We start from the raw sequence: 23554 nt of genomic DNA on the forward strand, positions 1-23554 counted from the left end.
CACAGATTCTGGAACTGAAACGCTGTGGTCTGAATCCTGACATTACCACTTACTACCTGTGTGGACTTAGGAAAGTTACTATTTTGATTCAGCTTCCTAATCTGTAAAACCAGGATAACATTAATACCTACCCATGAGGTTGTAATGAGGCCTTGACTGAATTATTACATGAAATGCTTAGAAAAATACTGTCATACAGTAAGCATTATGGGAGTACTATCAGCATTATTTTGATGTGCATATGTGTGGATTTTGTGGTTTATTTTCCTGAAAAGGGAATATACATAAACATTTCTCTTCAACTTAATTTCATTCTCAGTGAAATGCTTTCATTCTTGAAAACACAGTATAAGGAGGCAGGCATTTGCTGTAGTAGTTGGGACACCATTGGGACACTTGCCTTCCACATCTAAGTGCCTGGGTTCAAGTCCCAGTTTTCTTCCCCATTCCAGTTTCCTGCTGTTGCATACTCTGGGAGCTGCAGGTGAAGGCCCAAGTGATTGATCCTCTGCCACCCATGTGGGGGACCTTGATTGAGTTCCTGGCTCCAGGCTTTGGTCCCCCATGTCATTGCAGGCATTTGGGTAGGATTCAACCAGCAGATGGGAGCTCCCTGTCTCTCTACCTCTCAATAATAAAATACAGATCTCTGTGCTTCCAGAAATTGAATTCACTTATGGGACATATTTACATGAGATTTAAGGTCTGTAACATCTATTTAACTGCTTTTTTATTAAATGGCATTTGGGTTAGTTCCAAGCTTGTTTGCCATGACAAACAATTTTGCAATAAGAATTCTTGAGTATATGAGTGTATCCTTCCTACAGATGCTTTGTTTCTGTAGGAAAGTGACAGGACACAATTGTTGGATCCAATAGATATGCATAAGTGTCCAGAAGAGACTTAGCAAATCACATTTCTATCAACAATGCCAGACAGTCCTCCTCCATCCTCTGTTCCATCCACAAAAATCTCCTTTCTTTGAGATGTTTTAAATCCTTAAATTGATTTAAATTTAAATATTTAAAATTGGTTGAAATGTTTTACATAATTATCATTTCAGTATTTTTTCATATTATGGCTCTGACCTACCCAAGGTCTAGTTCTTGTGTATGTTATGATATGGGAGGAGTTCAGTGGCCTTTTTGTCTACCAATGGTTTCAGCATTATTTACTAAATAAACCTTATTTTCACTCTAAATTTAAGTTAAAAATCTGAAGATATTCAACTCCAACAAACACTGAAGTATTTTGTTTTGCTCTACTGATCTGCTTTTAAAGCAAATTCTCTTACTGATTTTTTTTTATATTTTTCTCAGCTTTCTCAGTCAGTTTTTAGCCCATATGAACTTTAGGATCATTCAAAACATTTTCAAAATTCCTTGGTTTCTTCAAAGTTGTGCCTTTGCTATTTCCCTCCTCTTTGTTTTTACATAATGAAAAATTAAGAGGATCTAAATTTTGTATACTATTTAAAAATAACCAGCTTTCTCCATATACATTCATCTACCCTAATGTTTTGCTTGTTTTCAACTAATCTCATCTCTTATTTTGTAATTTTTTATTCCTAATTTAACTCATCTTACATTTCTTTTCCTAATTTAATTATGTTAGTTCAGTCTTTTTCTTTAATAATGGTTGATATTTTAGGCTCTAATTTTTCTTCTGAGCAACCTGCATCTCACAAGTTATAATATGAAATATGTTTGTTAGATAATTTAAGTAGTTTATAGTTTGTCTCATTTCCAATTTATCCAATTTATTTCTTTTTTTAAGTAGATAAAGTTTGTATTATGATTGATTTTATTATGTATTAGATTATTTAAAAATTCTGACCTATAAAATCAGCATTTAAAATTTTTTTAAGATTTTTATTCATTTGAAAGGTAGTGTTACAGACAGAGAGAAAGAGAGATAAAAAAAAAAGGTCTTCTATCTGCTGGTTCACTCTCCAAATGGCCATAATGGCTGGAGCTAAGCTGATCCCAAAGCCAGGAGCCAGGAGCTTCTTCTGGGTAACCCACTCGAGTATAGGGGCCCAAGGACTTGGGCCATCTTCTACTACTTTCCCAGGCCACAGCAGAGAGCTAGATTGGAAGAGGGACCACAGGAGGAGGCTTAACCTACTGTGCCACAGCACTTGGCCCTCTTATGTTCTTTCAACAAATGTGATTGTGAAGTCATATTGTTCACATGGCATCACACAAATAGAGACCATCATACAAGTCTGAATGGATAAAATAATAAGCCACATGGTTTGGAAACTATTACGAGCATGTTTAAAATTCCAGTAATTTTTTTAATAAATAAATCTTTTGTTTTTAAGATTTATTTTATTTATTTGAAAGGCAAAATTACACACAAAGGAGAGACAGAGATAGAAGTTTCAATCCACTAGTACACTCCCCAAATGGCTGCAATGAGTAGGGCTGGGCCAGGCCAAAGCCAGGGATCAGAAGCTTCATCCAGGTCTCCCATGTGGGTGCAGGGCCCACTGCTTTCCCAGGCACATTAGCAGAGAGCTGCATCAGAAGTGGAACAGCCAAGATTCTAAACAGTGCCCTTATGGGATGCCAGCACTATAGGTAGCAACTTAACCTGTTTCACCACAATACCAGCCCAAGATTCCTGTAATCTTTATCACATCTTATTAACATTTTTCTCCAAAATCACAGTTCTCTTTTTGCTCCAGAAATATTCTGTGGAATTAGCATGTGAACAGAATCAAAATCTTTGAATTTTATTTTATTTTTTTAAAATTTTATTTGTTAAACATGTTTCATGTCTTTTATATATACTGATTTAGGAACATATTGATAGTTCCCACCCAACCCTCCCTCCTGCCCATGCTGAATTTTATTTTAAAAGATATTTAAAAAGATCTTTCTGCACACAGATAATGTACTGGATCACTTGACTTGATTAATACAACTACATTTTGTTAATATTATGACTAGACAAGTTCCTTCAAATAAAATAACTTGAATGAATTTATTCACTCAATTGTGGGTATTTTTGGCATTCTGACATATGGAATAATTAAATCATATAATTTAATGTGGATTAGAGTTAGACAGAATATGTTATTTTATGGAAACCGGGGCTCAGAGAAGCTGGGCTACATTTAATTTAGTGCCAAGATTAGCTAACACCTACAGCATGCAAAGTAAGGGAGTCTGAATCACTGTGCACCCAGCTTTCCAGATTTTACACAGCTATGAATATTATGTGGTTGTTATAGAGACTTGATAAAATAACATTAATAACTATTAGCAGTAACAATAATGGAAATTATTTAAAAGTAAAAACATAGGGCTTTTGGGAGATGATTCTTTGTAATATTTCTACATAACTTGGGGTAGACTCTCTTAAAGGTTGTTATCTCAGGAAACAGACTCTTGGACACTGCAAGTAGAGTCTGCAGACAGGCCCAGGGACTAACTTACTTGCTGGCCAGGAAGATAAAGATGAGATGGTTCCCTTTGCTTCCGGGAGACATTCCCAGGTCATACTTTTCCAAAGTGGAGATGTACAGAAACTCCTTTATAGTATAGTACTGGATATCGTCCTCTGAGGAGTCTTCCTTTGTAAAACAGAGCATGTGTGATTATTTACCTGGTCCATGTCTACATTGCCCCTGCCTCTTTTTTAAATATTATGGGATATATTGTTATACTTACATGTTCTCATATTATGAGATCCATACACATTCTTGTACTAGTTATATGTATTTCTTGTTTGAGAGAGAGAGAGAGAGAGAGAGAGAGAGAGAGAGAGATTCCCAATGCTCACCATTGCCAGGGATTGGGTCAGGGTGAACCTGTGAGCTAGGAACTCAATCTGGGTCTCCCATACGGGTGGCAGGAGCCCAACCAACTGGAACCACTACCGGCTGCCTCCGATGGTGTATATTGGCAGGAAGCTGAAAACAGGAGTGGAGGCTGGACTCAAGCCCAGATACTCTTGATGCGTATGTGGACATCTCAACCAGCATCTAACTACTAGGCAAAATACCTGCCCTGAGATTATGACTTCCCATAAAAAGATGCTTTTCAAGAGCTTGAATCAGTTACAGCTTGATGAGCCATGTTGCAAGGTATTTTCATGACCACTTTCTTTTTTTAAAAATAAGCGTTTTTTTTTTTTTTTAAAGATTTATTTATTCATTTGAAAGGCAGAGTTAGAGAGAGAGTCTTCCATCTGCTGGTTCACTCCCTAAATGCCACAGTGGCTACAGCTAGGCCAATCTGAAGCCAGGAGCCAGGGCTTCCACCAGGCCATTAGCAGGGTGCTGGATAGGAAGTCAAACAGCCAGGACTTGAACCGGCACTCATATGCGACACCGGCACTGCAAACCATGGCTTTAACCCACTACACCACAGCACTGGCTCCACCACTATCTTTCATATCTCCCTGTAACTCATGGTTTCAGCTATCCTTAACTGTTCACACTTCCTAAAATTCCTGTGGGCTGTTTACACGTTTCTTCTCTCTACTTGGTTGGCATATACCACTTTTTTCTGGCAAATCTCAACCAAAATATCACTTTCTCAGAGAGTTATCCCCTGACATTCCAAACTGTAATATGTAATCATTACACCTGATATTTCCCTATGTGATATTCATCCCACATGTAGTTGACGTTTTGATTCCTGGCTTAAATTTCAGCTCCTCAAGAGCTAGAATCTCATTTGCCGTTTTAATCCCTGAATCCCTGGTGCTAGTACAGAGCTTGACATGCAGTAAGTACAGATGCAGTTCTCTTGAATTAGCAAACAGTTCTTGAATGGATGGAACTTTTCCTATCCTTTTAACAATCTAATGAGATCCACAGGGCAATTACTCCTGATTTGACAAGTAAGAAATCACAGACATTGTTTGAATCATTCTCCTCAAGTTTATAACCCAGGTTTCTTGTCTCCAATCAGATATTTTTCCAATACAACATTTCAGAAACTTCTGAATATTTTTGTCATTTAAAAATGATGCATTGTCACACAAGCTGAATTTTCAGGAAGAGTCATAAAAATTTGTTAAATATATCATTGGCTCTATGTCTGTAGAGATGTATCATGATACCTCTGAATCAATAATTTCCCCATTAATAGATTCAATTTAAGCCCAATCAGGAATTATAACCACAGAGGGAATAATTTGTCTTCCTGTACTTCTAGGAGCCACGTTGAACTTCACTTTGTTCAGGAAATTAGACCGCCCTCTCATCCTGACTTGCAGACATACATGAATCATGCTCAGATAATTTTATCATTAGCTCTTGCAGTTCTGCAAAAGGTCTGTAGGCTACAAATATTAAGTTTTCCAATGAGTAATCAATAAAGACAAAGCAATATAGAATAGTAATTTCTATTTTTTCCCTTTGTTCAGTTCAAATGAACTAGAAAGTTAATTGTGTAATGTTTCTATGTCCATTTATGAGAAGAGGAAAATGATAATTTTATAGAAAACATTTCTTTTTAAATGCAACTCTCAGGCTTTTCCACATTGCAGTCTAATGAAACTCATCAGATTTAATATACTGTCCAGTCTATGTCACAGAAATGCAAAATACAAGCAAATGTTCCTGTCAGTGAATGCCAAGAGTAGCCTTAATGCAGTCAGGTGGTCCTAAGTACTCAAGAGCGTTGGAGGTTGTCAATTCCAGTTTCTTGATTATTGTCACAATGCAGGGAGAGTCTTTGTCTCAAGCAGGAGAAAGAGAGCTCTGATTTCACACAAGGTTCTGCAGGTGGAAGCTAGTATTGGCTATGACTAAGGAATGGCTAAAGTAAAAATTAATTCATTAAATTTTGAACACAAAATATTCTCTTTATTGCTTCCATCCTACCACTGTCTCTTTTTTGGTCCTTACTCTGATTCGCCTAAGTTTTCTCTCATGAACCTCCTCTTTAAAAATTAGTCCATTAAATTTTGTTGACTGTTCAGCTGTCTTCGACTCCTTCTCCCTCAGTTTCCCCACAAAAAATATCAGTATTCTTTGGGTCATTTTCTCTTGTAATTTCAATTTTCATATATTTGGTGATGGGTAATGAAAATTATATTCAACCAGTATTTAAGGTAACCTGAACACCTTCTAAGTATCCTCGTTGCTTGCTTACGTTTTGCACAAAGTAGTTGCTCTATAAATCTCCGTTGAGTGATTGAATAACTTTTTTTTTTTAAAAGATTTTTATTTATTTATTTGACAGGTAGAATTACAGACAGTGAGAGAGACATAGAGAAAGGTCTTCCTTCCATTGGTTCACTCCCCAAATGGCCGCAATGGACGGAGCTGCACCAATCTGAAGCCAGGGCCAGGTGCTTCTTTCTTGTCTCCCATGTGGGTGCACTGCTTTCCCAGGCCACAGCAGAGAGCTGGACTGGAAGAGGAGCAACCTGGACTAGAACCAGCGCCCATATGGGATGCTGGCGCCGCAGCAGGAGGATTAACCCAGTGTGCCATGGTGCCGGTCCAGATTGAATGACTTTACCCTGAGTCCTACATCAGTATTTCCATAGTATTAGTCAAGAGCTAAAAATACCAACTGTACTTTCATTTCCTCTTGCTTAATTGTTGCAACACTAGCACCATGTGGAAGAAATTTTTATTGAATAAATGCATTTTATTATTTATATATGATCATTTATTCAGATTATCCAGAGTATTTTTTTAGTCTGTATATAAGTAAGGCAGTTTGATATATTGGAAAGAAATGGATATTGAGACAGAGACATTTTAAACTTTAAGAATCAACCAAACTTTCTAGCTCAGTCACTTATAAACTACATGACATTTAACAAGATGCCTAATCCCTTTATTTCAAACCCTTTTTCATTTCTAAAATGAAGTGAAAAATAACTTTTAGTGCAGCTGTAAGGATTAGTGTGCATATATAGGTAGTATCTGCACAAGGAATAAATGGTCATTGTAATCCTAAAAGTAATTATACCTGTATCTCTAAAAGGAGTTATACCTTCATGCTCTCATCTTTAATTCTATTTATATGTTAATTTTGGTTTACTGCTAATATTCTCATCAGTAGTTTGTACCCCACAGTGGTAAGAATACCCGTTAAAATCATAGAAGTTGGGGGGCTGTCGCTGTGGCATAGCTGGTAAAGCCGCCGCCTGCAGTGCCAGCATCCCATTTGGGCACGGATTTGAGACCCTGCTGCTCCACTTCCAATCCAGCTCTCTCGTATAGCCTGGAAAAACAGTAGAAGATGGCCCAAGTCCTTGGGCCCCTGCACCCGTGGGAGACCCGGAAGAAGCTCCTGATTCCTGGCTTCGGATTGGCGCAGCTCCTGCTATTGAGGTCAACTGGGGAGTGAACCAGCGGATGGAAGTCCTCTCTCTCTCTCTCTCTATCTCTCTATCTCTCTGCCTCTCTTTCTCTCTCTGTGTAATTCTTTCAGACAAATAAATAAATCTTTTTAAAAATCATAGAAGTTGGAAAAGTAAAGACTAGTATAGAAATGTAAAAGCTGCAGTACCTCATAAAAGTATGAATTTATATTCCTGGAATTCTCTCCTGCTCAACTCAATCTTAATTAAATAACACCCAGAACTAGCAAGCTGGCAAGTGTTTCAAGGAACACTGGGCTGGGAGTCTTAGACATACCAGGGAAGGCTACTGTGGAATATTTTGAAGGGGCAGAAAGTAAATTTCAAAGGGTAGATAATATATATGCATAAAAACTTACCAAGTGATGGGACAACTAAATACATTAAGAATAAGTGATTGATAACTAAGAAGTTGATTTGAATGAAGTTACATTGAGTTATTTCAATGACTTCTATAGGGGTGAAATCTGTGATTGATAATAAAAATAACAATAATAATAATAATAAGCAAAGTCATGGAGACTTGCCAGTCTCTTTGAGTGTATGTCATAGCTATCTTGAGCAGAAAAAAAATTATTATATGTTTATTTTATAAAACTCAGCCAGATATTTGGCCACAAAGAAAGCATTAATAAAATTTTAAATGCTGGGGCCAATGCTCTGGTATAGTAGGCTAAGCCTACAGCACCAGCATCTCATTTTAGTGCCAATTTGTGTCCCAGCTGCTCCTCTTTCAATCCAGCTGTCTGCTAATGGCCTGGGAAAGCAGTAGAAGATGGCCCAAGTTCTTAGGCTCCCGCTCCCACATGGGCGAATAAGAAGAAGCTGCTGGCTCATGTCTTTGGATCAGCCCAGCAGTGGCCATTGTGGCCATTTGAGGAGTGAACCAGCAGATGTTATACCTCTCTGTCTCTCCCTTTCTCTGTAACTCTGCCTCTTAAAAGAAATAACATTAGAACTACTTTAGTAGCTTCTTGATAAGTGTATTATATTGAGGAATTTCTCTGAAGTTTAGAAATCATAAAATAAAGAGTTGATGTTAGGATGACATGTGATGATATATATGGAAATAATTTGTAAACTGTAAATTCTATAATAGAAATGTGAAGATTTATTACTATGAAACTGAATGGTAATGACTTTAATGCTCAGAATAACTTTATGAATCATTCTCAAAGTTATACCTACAGTGCACAAGGGACTGATAGAGGGAATTACCTTCTAAAGGTAAGGAAGAAATTTGTGTGTGAGGAGGTGAGGTTGTAGTGCATCCTTGGGGATCAGAGGTTTTATGAGAGTGAGAGTGGGGAGAGTCAATCTTATGTAAGATGCTCAGGTGACTTGGGTAGTGTGAAAAACTAGGCAAAGAAGCAGGAAAATTCATATTTTCATGAAACGTTTCTCTGTGACAAAATGATATTTAACTTAATGACAGCAATATCCCAATTAGCTTATCAATTACATCTGAAATTTTGCTTTTTTGATTAATTTCTTTTGGTCCTTAGGGAAATCCTCTATGTTAAATCAAGTATACTTAATCATTCCTTCCTATATATGACAGTTTACAATGTCTCTGCTTCTACCATCGTATTGACAGCATGGTTCATTTCATTTGTTTGTCTTGCAGGTCAATGTTTCTAAATGGTGGGTCTCCCATGTTGGGGGCTGAGGCTTAATTATTTAGGCCATTTTCCACTGCTTTCCCAGGTGCATTAGCAAGGATCTGGAACAGAAGCAAAGCAACAGGGACTTTAACCAGTATTGTGATATTGGATGCCAGTTTTGAAAGGACAGACTTAATGTGCCTGGTCACAATGTCAGCTTCTGTTTGTGTATTTTTTTATAGGATTTATTTATTTAAATGCAAAGTGACAGAGAGGGGGAGAGAGAGGCAGACAGACAGACAGACAGACTTCCATCTGCTGTTTCACTCCCTGAATGCTGCAATGGCCATAGCTGGGTCAGGCAGAAGTCAGGAGCCAGGAACTCCATTCAGGTCTTCCATACAAGTGGCAGGAACTCAAGTACTTGACCCACCATCTGCTGCTTTCCAGGTGCATTAGTAGGAAGCTGAATCAGAAACAGAGTAGCAGGGATTCAAACCAACACTCCAATATGGGACACAGGTGCCCCAAGGGGTGTCTTAACCTGCTGTGCCACAGCATTGGCCTCCATGCTCTTTGTTTTGAAGTAAGAACAACTACTGACCAAATGGATTGCACAGTTCACATGTGCTGTGGGATATGAGTGGAGCTCAGAGCTCTGGAAGGTGGAAAGGCAGTGATGCAAAATGATTCCAGGGAGTAGCAGACTGACACTGGGTTGGCCCAGTGAAAACAGGAGATGATTTCTGTGGCTGCTGACAAATACACACATGTCCTGCAAGAACACACCTACCACCCAAACCCAGTACCAATCTTCAATTACCTCTCTTCTGTTCTTGCTGAGCTTTTCTTACACAAGGAAAGTAAGGAACACAATTTCCTACATGGAAAAAACTTTTTCAATCCCCTGCTTTCTGGATTGTGGGTTTATCTTTTAGTTTTGATACCCTGAAATCATGGTTTTAAATTTAAAAATTTAATTTCAATGGGGATTCATGAAACATTTAAACACATTGCATATTCATAGGGATAGACATAATGATTTCAAACATGAAAAGCACAAGGAATCTCTTGAGTTTGCAACAAGGAAACGTAACCGCATAGAAGTAACTACTCATTTGGAGGGGGCCTGTTGCCTACTGGTTAAGATGCCAGTGTCCCACATGGATGTCCTGGGTTTGATTTTTGACTGTGGCTCCTGATACCAGCTTTATGCCACTGCAGACCATGAGAAGCAGTAGTAACGGCTCAAGTAATTGGGCTCCTGCCATGGATGTGGGAGACCTGGATTGAGTTGCCATACACTGGCTCCAGCATGGCCCTAGCCTTCCATAGCTATTGTGGGCATTTGTAGAGTAAACTAATAGATGGAGGCGCTTTCCCTGCCTCCTACCTCTGTCTTTCAAATAAATTTTGAAAGTTAATAAAATCTCTGTTTATTAAATGCAAATGTCATAATCTCTCAAACGGGGCAAGGAGTTTTAACTGAGAGTAAATAAGAATAAAAATGTAGAAACTGTTTTAATCTTGATATACCATTGTTAAATTTGGTAAATAATTAAAAATTAGGGTTGTAGCAGAAAAATTTAGGAACTGTCACCATTGTTGTTTGCTACATAATAACCAGAACATGCATTTACCAGCTTTGTATGTCTGTCTCTCACCTTTGTGACAAGTCTGCAAAACCTTATCAGTCTGTGTATACAGTAGTGACCTCTTTGGCCCCCATTTAGGCTTTAACCTCCAGTGAAGAAAGAAAGAAGAGGAATTGTGTTTCTCCCATAATGATATGACAGTGACCACATGGGTTTGTTCCTGCCGTATTCTCATTAACTAATAATTACCTGCTTGATGAATGAACCAATGCTTGTCATTCAACTGCTGTGTCTGAAGCACCTGCAAGAGCTTTCATCCCCAGTAGAAAATTAAAGAGTCCTGTCTAATCGTTAGCTCTGTTTTTGGCTAAACTACCTGTTTTCATGAACAGAGGGCTTTCTTACTTATCAGGAAGGAATACCAGCAAAGTCAGCTGTAGCTGTAATTGTCAAGTTTGAATTCTCTTTCTGCTCTCCTCAGGGCTTTTCTTCTCTACCCTGCTGTAAATGATTTATTACTCCCAGGAAAAAGGTTTAAGCTTAACAAGTCTCCTTAGTGATTGCACTCCAATGTTGTTCTTCAACAAATACATATTCTTCACTAATAGTGAAAGAAAATCCAGTAGAAAAATGAACCAGGGATATGATTAAGCCATTTAAATGAAATTAAAAAGCAGTTAAATTTTGAACAGGAACTCAAAATGCTTACTAAGATGAATATAAACTTTATCTATAATTTTGGTAAAAAAAGAAATAGATTGATCACATGCACTCCAGGTGAAGGTGAGGGTACCACAATGGAAATAGCCTTTCTTGATGAGCACCTGAGTCCCTGGTGCTTTATCTATGTTGTACATGTCGCTACACAACTGTAATGCTATGTTGCTTATGGAAGCCCACTCTTTTAAAAACAGATTTATTTACTGGATTTGAAAGGGAGAGTGACAGAAGGTTGGGGGATGACAGAGAGAGAGAGAGGTCTTCCATCCTCTGTTTCACTCCCAAAATGCCTGAGACTTCCAGGGCTGGGCCAGGCCAATGAAAGGAGGCAAAATGCCATCTGAGTCTCCCATGTGGGTGGCAAGGACCCAAATACTGGGACCATCATTTGCTACCTCCCAGGTATGTTAGAAAGTGGGTGGGTCAGAAACCAGGAGTACCCAGGCCTTAAACCAGGCACTCTGATTTGGGAAACAGGCATCTCAAGCAGCAGCTTAACCTATTGACCATAATGTCTATCTGCAAGCCCATGCTTGTTCTCTCTCTGTGTTTCTCTGTCTCTGTCTCTGTCTCTCTCTTTTTCCCATTTCTGCTGTCATAGAGCTAACAGACTTCACATGTGAACATACATGTTTGATACAACTCACCCTTTCTATTCTTTGGTTAAACATTATACGTATGAGTATATGAATTTAATAATAATTGTATTGTGGGCCGGCGCCCTGGGTTCTAGTTCTGGTCGGAGCACTGGATTCTGTCCTGGTTGCTCCTCTTCCAGTCCAGCTCTCTGCTGTGGCCCGGGAAGGCAGTGGAGGATGGCCCAGGTGCTTGGACACCTGCACCCGCATGGGAGACCAGGAGAAGCACCTGGCTCCTGGCTTCAGATCAGCGCAGCACTGGCCGTGGCGGCCATTTTGGGGGTGAACCAACGGAAAAGGAAGACCTTTCTCTCTGTCTCTCTCTCTCACTGTCCACTCTGCCTGTCAAAAAAAATAATAATTGTTTTGCATATGCCATCAAAGAGGAGCCTCAAAATATGCATCATTATTGTCCTATATCTGGGCATTTGGGATAAGGATATCTTTGCACCTTTTCTTAGTTAATGGATCTGTGATCTAATGAGTTGCTAGTATTTATGTATTTATCTTCAGGGGTGATAAGGAAAAATACATTACCGAGATATGTTTCCCTTACTACATAGGCAGATCATTAGAACGTCAACAGCTACATTAGTATCTTTAGTTTTTTTGTACCTGCCATGAGTCAAACACTTTGCATATATACCACTTTTCTTTCTTGCAGTAGCACTATAGTATTGCTATTTCTATTTTACTAATGAGAAAAAAGAGTTCAGAGAGATTTTGTAAGGTGAGTATAATTCACCACCAGTTCTGACAGTTTCCTTTCATTTTTCAAATTAATTAATTCACTAATTTGAAAGAGAAATGGAGAGATAGATCTGAGCTTCCATCCACTGGTTCACTCCCTAGATGTCCTTAACAGCCAGGGCTATACCAGGCAGAAGCCAGGAGCCCTGAACTCAATCGGGATCTCTCACATGGATGGCAGGGACCCAAGTACTCCAGTCACCATCTGCTGTTTCCTGGGATATATATTAACAGGAAGCTGGAATCAGCAGCAGAGGTAGGACACAAACACAGGCACTCTGATAAGATGCAGACATCCCAGGCAGTGTCTTAACAGCTGCACCATCCAGCAGAATATCTCCCTTTATTAATGCTTCTTTCATTTAAGGAACTCTATTAGTGATTACCTATCTATCACATCGAATCCTCCCAAAACTCTACATGATACATATGTATCTATAGGTACATAGTCTTATCTCAAATTTACACTTGGGGAGAAATTCAAAGAAAATGCTAGTTTCATATCAGAGACCAAATCGACAGGATCTCAGAGCAAAGGTATCAATCAACAGGAACTAGTGATACCATCTCACCACAGAAGTACAGGAAGGCTCTCTGTTGGGAGTTTTTCTTGATTTTGTCATCCAAACACTGGATAACTTCAGTTCTCCTTAGGTAAGATAATGTTATTCTTCCTTCTTAATATGTACCTGAAACTTGCCTTTTCATTTCGGTTGAAACTAGAAGAATCAAAAAAACATAAGGATCAGAGATTTCAAAGGCACTTTATGAGGGGAGCAATGGCAAAGAGGTTACAAAGTGAGTTTAATGAAGAGGTGAGAATAAACTTTGATCATGTATGTAGATAATTCCACTGCTAAATAAAAGCTATAAACCTTACAGAAACCCAGTCCTCTGAAGGGAGTTCAAAAATTTTTCCCTACAACATCTGGAATCTTGGAGACCAATCTATATACATTCACTTATTAAAGATAATTTTGCCACTCATTTCAGTTGTGCCTACGGACATAGTGCTTGGGATATTGCTCTTCCTTAGATGCAGAAGAGAAGTGATTATGGACATAGAATTCCATATTGACAGGTTTAGATGAGAATCATGGTTGTGCTCATAGTTAGATGTTGGCAATGTATTACAACTCTGTGAGTCAGTTTTATAAAAATGCAAAGTTAATTTATGTTGTTAAAAATTTATTATGAAGATTAAATAAATGTGGTTACCTGAAATACATGTCCATCATCATCATCATCTTACAGGTCAAAAAAACCTTTATAACTTCCTTGTTTGTGTTATGCTGTGAATTATTCCTATAGATGTCTGTATCTGTGTGTGTGTGTATGTGGATACATAGGATATATAAAACAGATGTTGGTGGTTTTCACTGGGGTGGTTTTATATACTAAAATGCTCTTTGAATAGTTCAAAAGCACATTTTTTTAAATTAAAATATGTATGGGAAAAATTTAATATTAATTTATTATATAATCATCAAACCTTAGCAAAGATTCAAATCATGCTAAATTTCTACTTCAGCTTTTAAGATTTTACTTTATTTTCTATAAGGAAGATAGTCATAAAAATGAACTTACAAATAGCTGTGAACATTGGGATGCTAATGGCTCCAACATAAGAAAGGGAGAGGATACGTGACTCTGCATTTGCCCTTGATATTTGCAGGAGTGTTGCAAAGAGCAGTTGAGATCTTCCACAGAAATGTGAGTGAATGATCAGTGCAGAGTCAGTTTTCTTTCAGTGACAAGGGCACATGATATTCATCTTGCACAGAAGTTGCTAACTAAGCACAGCCTTTGCCAATCAGGATCTCCTCTTTCTGCTTTCAGTTAACACAAGGTCTTGGATTTCTAAAATATGAATTCGATCTGACTCGGTCTTTCACTAAAAACGTTAGAAATCTGTCTGCAGTTCTCAAAATGCTTTCCAAATTCCTTAACATTGTGTGCCAAGACCTTTACCATCTGGCCACAGTATTCTTTTTCTACCTTGATCTTCCAGCAGCCTACTCATTCTTCTCTGAAACATTCCAAGCACTCTTCATTCACAATGTTCTCAGTAATACCCATAATAATACCCTTAAGGGCACCTCCTCTGCCCTTAACTAACTACCTGCTGAACTCCAGGCCTACCCTAACATCACATCTTTGAGTCCCTCTTTGGTGCTCCTAGGCAGAATTAATTTCTCCCAGGCCCTCTGTTTCTGAAACTCTCTGTAATTATGTCTATGCTAAATTAGAGAAAATGTTTACACATTAAATTAGAGTTAATTATTTGCATTACTCAGAACATTTTCCGTGTTCAATGATGAGTTCCTCAGGTAGGTATCATCTTATTCATCTCTGTGTGAAGTAATACATGCATAACCTGTCATTCAGTAAGTCCTTGATATATGGAGCTATGATTTTGTTGATTATATTCTTAGTGTCTCCTCAGCTGCACATTACAGACTTAGTATTTAAGTGATCTTGCTTGAATTTATGAATTCCTCATGGCATACTTTAAAGATTTGTCTATCAGCTAAACCTTGATTGAAAGCAATGCTGTCATGTTGCATACCCCTATGTTTTTGTGAATTCTGAAAATTCTTTTGCTTTCCCTGCCTTTACGTATTATATTGTTGATTGTCTTTATATCTTTATTTATTTTGATCATTTGTTCCAGAAATACTTTATAATTTTCACTGATTTTTTTCTTTCTATTTGAAAAAGAGAGCAAGAGAGAGAGAGAGAGAGAGAGAGAGAGAGATATCTTCCATAATTGGTTCACTTCTCAAATACCTGCAACTGCCTGGACTATGCCAAGCAAAAGCCAGAAGCCAGGAACTCCATTCATGTTTCCCAAGTGATAGGGGCCCATTTACTTGAACCATCATATACTGCCTTCCCAGGGTACACATTAGCAGCACGCTCGAAATGGAGTCAGGATTCAAGCCAGATGGTCCTAATAGGATGCAGATATCTCACGTGGCATCTTGTCATTGCATAAAATGCCTGTTCCCAAAATACATTTTGAACAAACATTATAAGTCATACAATCTACTAATTTTTGGGAATGAGGAAGTAAATGCAGCAGAAATTCTCCTTACTCTCATGAAACAACATTTAGCAAAGAACATAATCATTAAGCAAAGGATTATACAGTTAAAATGTTCTTTCTGCTATGCAGGAAAGTCAGAAGTTGCTAACAGTGAATATTAAAAAAAGAATCCTAACTTCTTCAGGTGAAGTAAGCAATACTTTTTTTTCTGATTAAGTGATATTTACACTTTATCCAAAGAAAGGGCATGGATTACGGAAGAGGAAAGTGGCCAGGGATATGTAGAGTTTGGGGGTGGGGATGAGGAGAATTTCAGGAAAAGGGAACTAAATTCAGAACCGTACATCCTGGAAGAGGCAGATATCAGCACATGTTTTAGAGCCAGTTCCTTCAGTAATGAGCATAACTCCAATTCTCAGTGATAACTAAGTTCCAGACTTTGCTCAGTATTCCCGGATGCAATATTCCTTTCCAAACCCAAGTTTCCATATTTCCCTGAAAATATATGCATTGGTATCATGGGTTATACTGTTCTCTCTGGAGTGCCCCATCTATCTGTGTTTAAAACCTATCCATACTATAGGAGTCAATTGAAACCCTGAGAATCTGTGTTTTACTAAGCTGGAAGCAATAATTCCTTCTACTACATTATTTCTATGGCAGTTTATTTGTGCCTGCCTCACAATCTACATCTACATATTCTGTTTATACTTGATTTATCTCTATATCTCCACCTCAAAAGAAACTTAGAATAATTCCTTGTGTAAAGTACATATTTCAGGTATTTTTATTTACTAAAGGAAATGCTAATGAGCCATGTATGGCTTTGATGAAATAACAAGGTTTGGGGTTGATGCTGTGGCTAAATAGGCTAAGCCTCCGCCTGTGGTGCTAGCATCCCATATGGGTACCGGTTCATGTCCCGGCTACTCCTCTTCTGATCTAGCACTCTGCTGTGGCCTGGGAAAGCAGTAGAAGATGACCCAAGTGCTTGAGCCCCTGCACCCATGTGGCAGACCTGGAAGAAGGTCCTGAAGAAGTTCCTGGTTCCTGGCTTTGGATGGGCACAGCTCTGGCTGTTGCAGCCATTTGGGGAGTGAACCAGAGGATGGAAGACCTCTCTCTCCCTCTCCCTCTTTCTGTCTATAACTCTTACTCTCAACTAAATAGGTATAATTTAAAAGAAAACTTTTGAGTCAAATGTTTGTTCAGTCAGATGTTGGTTATGTATTTGTCTCGCATACCACTGGTGGCCACTTGGTTAGAGTGTACTGATAATGTCATGTGTATTATGTTCAGTTGCAGCCTTGCCAAACAATGGGCCATGAGAAAAATCAATAGATTTCCTACAACAACTCTTGGAGAGCAAGAGATTGACTCTTTAACCTGAGACTCCTGTATTTTATTACCACTGTACTCACACATCATGAAAAATACATTTGTTTCTATTAGTTATTAAATTAAGATCCTAAAATTAATTTAATCCTTTCTGATTTCTATGGTGTCTTTGAAGCTAGACCTCTGCTGTTTTCTTGTATATAGTTAATGTAACATCGAAGAATAAGCATGATCTCCTTTGGCTCTGAGGCTGAAGGAGGCACGTATTTGCTTCTGCGCTGTGGAACCCACCTCTTTCTCCAAGTCTACTTTAAAAGAAGTGTCAAAAAAGCTTGTGCTGTCAAGAAATCTTCCTCTTGAAGCATCAATACCTTCATTTGGACATTACATTTTATTTTCCTTTGTACAAATTGGGGGACTCATATCTCTCCTGATTTCAAACCCATGGGGCTCAGGTAGCTATGTCATCTGTGGATCTGGACTGGTTAATAAGGAAATGGATGAGTAAAGACAAGTTGTGTTTAAGGTTTGGTATCTGTAGAGGTTCCTTTGCTATACAAAGAAAAAAAATACTAATCTGATAACCTTGGCTGGCCATATTATAAATTTGGGCTTTGCTCCTAAGAGTGAAAAACAGAAATCATTGATAGTGCATCTGTGGTCTTTGTGTGAGAAAGGTGTAGAATGTTTGAAGAGAGGAGGAATTCCTTCCCTCACTGTCAGTGGACATAAGGGACCATTTTTTTAGATGGAGTGGCCCCAAATAATCAGTCTCATGCAGCAGTTTCTCTCAGGAGGACTTACTGACTGTGACTGACGTGTTTTTCCCCATGTAGACTGACTTCTTGAGCATCAGTTTGCCAGTGCTTTTACAGAAAAATTGAGGCGTGTGTTTAGGATGTGAGAAAGGGGCTGACAGAGGCTCTTCCCATTTAGGCAACAAGTGTTTTCATAGATTTTATGTTCAAAATCTGACTCCACCTGGTTTCTTGCTGCTTTCCTCCTTGGTGGAGGTCTGGCTGCCTCTGGGTACAATGTTGCAAGCCCTCCTGGATCTTCCTCTGAGGAAGTCCTCTGAATGAGGAGTAAACTGTTTCAGATTCTCTGCTCCTGCTTCCCTGTACCCCTTTTGCCTAAATCCTTCCCCCTTTCTTACAAATGTCTCTTCCCCACCAGTTGCTTAAGTGCCAGCGTATTTCCAACTCTGTTTTTTAAAGATAGAGCGAGACTGCACATGCCAGAGAGAGAGAGAGAGAGAGAATTTCCCATCCACTGGTTTATTTCCCAAATAGCTATAACAGACAGGGCTGGGAGAAGTCAAAGCCAGGTGCTAGGAACTCCATTCAGGTCTAGATGCAACCCCAGACAAGGTTTATTGGGGACTTTTACTTCAGCACAAGAGACAGCAGGGTGAGCAGTTTCCTGACTGACTCTTTGTCCAGTTTTGAACAGTTGCTTTTATAGGGTTGGGGATGTCTAATGGTTCCCCCAGACACACAGTTCTTTGATCTAGATTGGAGTTCTGGTTTTTCATCCTCAGAAGCTGACTCTTTGGTTTGTACCCAGCTCCGGGTTCTGCACGGGTATTGTTAGTTGTTAAGCACGTGACATGCTCAAAATGGGAGTGTTGCTTACTACAGACACACTAGGAAAGTCACATATTCATCACATTTGGGCTATTTTGCAGGTTGGAGATATCCCTTACAAGGCAGTAGGGGGTCTTTCGGGGTTAGGTTCTGAAGACTTCTTTCTCCTGATTGATTTGGAGCTGGAGATGGATACGTAGATTGGGAGATGGATAGTGTCAGGTAGGAAGGACATAATTTAGTGTCTCTACCCTATCTCAATGAGCATAGGAAATGTGTTGGCTTTGGGTTCAGATTGTATCAGTTTATATTTTCATTTAAACTGATTCTGGACAAACTAGCTTGCTCTCTCCTGCCTTGAGGTTATCACTTTATAGGATTAAGAATTTGCTTTTCTGATGCTGTAGCTTTTTCCTAACCCAGAATCAGAAATAATTTTAGTGCTAGAATAAAGGAAGTAAAATTTCACCTTAAGGCTATTTTGCTCTTTTTTGTTTTTCAAGAATTTCATAAACATTGTCAAATGTAATTAAAATATGAGATTTGCAAATATTATACCAGTACTTGCGTTGAGATAGAAACCTAGAGGAAGAAGGGTTTGGAATTCATAGTATCCTTGGAAAATATCTATTCATTTGTCTTTTCTCTGGCCTGTACAAGCTGCTAGAGCAGGGTATTCAATAACTCTCAATATTGTATTTCCAAAATTTTTCTTAGAGTGTGAAACAACAGTGAATGTTTCCAAAATGAATAAACTTTGCAAAATAGGAAGATTAGTGAAAAGACATGGAGATGCTTTGCAGGAAAAGAAAAGAGCTAACAGGGACATGAATGTCATCTATTCATTTCTAACAGTAACTATTTGGAAGAGAAATAAGTCTTCTCTGTGTTATATAGACTGCAGAGAACAGAGTCCAGAGTCAGAAATAACAATAATTTGCCCATGGAGAAGATCTGTTTAAAGATCTAAAGCTCTTTGAAACCATTATCAGGATCATATATCAGCTATATTGGCTAAAGTGAGTAAACTATTTCCAGAAGACTGAAAATAAGTTGGCATTAAAATTAAAATTATTTACTTTCAAGTAGGCAGATTAAGTCATGCATTATATGGCAATGCAGGCTTACTTTTCTTGTGAATGTTTTTTCTTTTTCTTCTTTTTTCTTTTTTAAGACAACATTTATTTAATGAATACAAATTTCATAGGTACAACTTTAGGAATATAGTGATTCTTCCTCCCATCCCCGCCTCCTACCCCCACTCCCATTCTACCTCTTACTCCCTCTCCCATCCTATTTTCCATTAAGACAAGTTTTTAATTAACTTTATATACAGAAAATAAACTCTATACTAAGTAAAGATTTCCATAATTTGCACCCACAAAGACACACGAAGTATAAAGTACTGTGTGAAAACAAGTTTTACAGTTAATTCTCATAGAACAACTCATTAAGGGAAGAGGTTCTACGTGGGGAGTAAGTGCACAGTGACTCTTGTTGATTTAACAACTGGCAGTCTTATTTATGATGTCAGTGATCACCTGAGGCTCTTGCCATGAGCTGCCAAGGCTATGGAAGCCTTTTGAGTCCACACACTCCATCAGTATTTAGTATAAGCAAAGTGGAAGTTCTCTTTTCAGAGAAAAGTACATCCTTCTTTGATGGCCCCTTCTTACCACTTATGTCTCACTGACAGAGATCCTTCATGTGGATCATTTTTTGCCACAGTTGTCTTGGTTTCCATACCTGAAATACTCTCCTGGGCTCTTCAGCCGGATCCAAATGCCTTCAGGGCTGGTTATGAAGCCAGAGTGTTGTTTAGGGTTTTTGTCATTTTATGAGACTGCTATATGGACTGCTTCCCATGTTGGAACATCCTCTCCTTTTTTAATTCTATCTACTGTTATTAGCAAACACTTGGTTTTATTTATGTGATCCCTTTGACACTTAATCCTATCTATATGATCACTTACACACTTAATATGATCACTTTAACACATAAAACGGCATTAGTACCACCCAGATTAAGGGGATTTGGAGTCCCATGCCAAGTTTTTAGCTCTACCCTTAGAGGTAAGTCCATGGAAATGTGTGCTGAACTATACTACTCCACACTAGGAAGAACTAATTCCTCTGTATTTGGATAGCCCTCCGTACATTTCTTATCATGGACCTGCCATACTGAAACACATTTCACTTGTGACAGATAGAGATCCTGAATGAAATGCAAAAGAGGGAAACTGATAGTTAAATGAGTTACTATGTTAAACCAAATGCTGATTTTCCCCCCTTTATATTCTGTGCTTTCATTTAAATATAAGAATAGCTTAAGGACTTCAGTGTCATCATTTGGCCACCAAGTGTGAGGGGAAAGAATAGAGAGCAATGCCCTCTGTAGAACTGATGGACAAGAAAGGCTGAAAGCTGCAGATGGAGCGAGAACACTAGAAAAATCTTCTGGCACCCAAGGAACAGCGTAAGAACAACTTAGCGAGTTCTACCACTGGAGGAACAGGTTTTGTGTATTGTACTTCAGGTAATCAGAACAAATTATAATTTATAAGAAGATTGGAAACAGTTGAGTAATCTACTTGAGTCATCACTTTCTACCTCCAAGGATGTGCATCAGCAGGAACGTAGAGCTGGGAACAGAACGAGGACTTGAAGCCAGGCACTCAGGAAATACGAGTCTTAAACAGCATCTTAATCTCTCTGCCAACTGCCCACTCTAGGAGTGATTTGTGGTTGCTCTCTTGGGCACACTCTTATTACCCAATATAGCAGCAAGTGACATTATTTGTATCTCCCAAATATATCTCAAATGTATTGTTTTGAAGCATATTTGTGTATACTCAACTGGTCTTCCTGCTTCAACTCCTGTTTTGCTAAACCCCAAGCTCACAAAACATGTAATGTGATTTTTTTTAAATATGTAAAACAAACTATGCTGTTTCCTGTTTGAAACTGTGTAATGGATTTCCATTGTAATTGGATTAAAGTGCATTTTCTATTGTGGTCTACAAGCTGTACCTGCTATGGTTCCTGATTAACTCTCTGATTATAACATCTATCACTTTTCTTCTAGCACAATACACTCCAACATTAGTGGAATTCTTCTGTTTCTTGAAAACAATGACATTTTCACCAGTCCATTGTCTTCCCCTTGCTCATGTTGGTTTCTTTTTACTTACACCTAAGCCCAAGCATTGCCTCTCTAGACAGGCTTCTCTGATCCTCTAGGTTAGCATCCTACCACTCCACTGATACACCCCTAATTATTCTGCAAATTGTCATGAAATCTGTTCTCTGATGAGAAAGAAAGCATAGGAGGCAGGAAGGGCAGGGTGGAGGAAGCTAATGAAATATTTTCTTACAGGAGATTAGCTTGCTCTGGTCCTCTAAAATCTGTGGTTAAAAACTTAAACTACAATTTGAATCTCCCCTTGAGATAAGAGGTCTGACCTTTCATTCTCTTGTATCAGTCATTAAAAGTTTAGATGTTGGGGAGGCAGGGTGGATTTGACCAACATCCTGGGCAAGGAGACTGCCATTAGCCAAGGAAAATTCTTTAGAGAAGGGGCACAATAACAACACTCAGAGTAGCAGGAAGGGTGGGGGCCCTGGGACATGAGGAGAACACGGGCAAGACATCAAAAGCTTCTGTCACATGATGTTTCTGAGACTGAACTAAGTTGTTTTTGGTATAGGAATTTCAGTAAGGTGGTTTCTTTTTTTTTTTAATTTTTTGACAGGCAGAGTGGACAGTGAGAGAGAGAGAGAGACAGAGAGGTCTTCCTTTGCCGTTGGTTCACCCTCCAATGGCCGCCACGGCCGGCACACTGCGGCCGGCGCACCGAGCTGATCCAATGGCAGGAGCCAGGTACTTATCCTGGTCTCCCATGAGGTGCAGGGCCCAAGCACTTGGGCCATCCTCCACTGCACTCCCGGGCCACAGCAGAGAGCTGGCCTGGAAGAGGGGCAACCAGGACAGAATCCGGTGCCCCGGCCGGGACCAGAACCCGGTGTGCAGGCGCTGCAAGGCAGAGGATTAGCCTAGTGAGCCACGGCGCCGGCCTAGTAAGGTGGTTTCTAAAGATGCTTTTCAATCTGAGGTTTTATAATTTTATGATTATTAAAATGTCAGGGGCCAGTGCTATGGGTTAGTGGGTTAAACCATTGCCTGCAGTGCCATCCCACAATGGAACTGGTGAGTCCTGGCTGCTTCACTTCCAATCCAACTCCCTGTTAATGCACCTGGGAAAGCAGTGGAAGATGGCCCAAGTGTTTGGGTCCCTGCACCCGCATAGGAGACCCAGATGAAGCTCCTGGCTCCTGGCTTCCATCTGGCCTAGTCCTGGCCATTGTAGCCATTTGGGGAGTGAAGACCTCTCTGTCTCTCTGCCTCTGCCTCCCCCTCTCTGTAACTCTGCCTTCCAAATAAATAAATAAATCTTTAAAAAAATGTTCTCTAAGTCTATTTAAGGTAATAAATCACAGTTAATGACACTCTCATATGATCTCTTTTTTTTTTTTTTTTTGACAGGCAGATTGGACAGTGAGAGAGAGAGACAGAGAGAAAGGTCTTTCTTTTGCTGTTGGTTCACCCTCCAATGGCCTGATCTTTTTTTCTAAGTATTAATTTACATTATGATAAATAGTCAAGAAGTGAGCCTTGATTATGCTTTCCACAATTCATTAGACCCATAGAAATTATACATAGGTCTGTAATCTCTCTGACTCATCCTTAATCATCTTATTTATACTTTCCCCTACCCTTGCCAACCAGCCTTCTAGATCTTCAAAATCACATCTTCCACAATGCCTTTCCTTACCATTCTAGGTGGAATTAATTTCTCCCTTTAGAAAATAACGGTTCTTGTTATATTGCACTATAACATCATTAACTTTGTAGAGCTAAGGCTGAGCTTAGGGC

The 23554-nt window shown here is 39.0% G+C and overlaps 1 long non-coding RNA gene across 2 annotated transcripts in view; it reads left to right on the plus strand.

Moving 5' to 3' along the window:
* Positions 1–23554, plus strand: part of LOC138850260 (uncharacterized) — a 120808-nt gene that overhangs the window by 9465 nt on the left and 87789 nt on the right. The gene's annotated exons all lie outside the window — the stretch shown is intronic.

This window comes from Oryctolagus cuniculus, chromosome 1, assembly GCF_051225735.1.
Source record: "Oryctolagus cuniculus isolate XC-2025 breed Fujian yellow rabbit chromosome 1, ASM5122573v1, whole genome shotgun sequence".
Lineage (NCBI taxonomy): Eukaryota > Metazoa > Chordata > Mammalia > Lagomorpha > Leporidae > Oryctolagus > Oryctolagus cuniculus.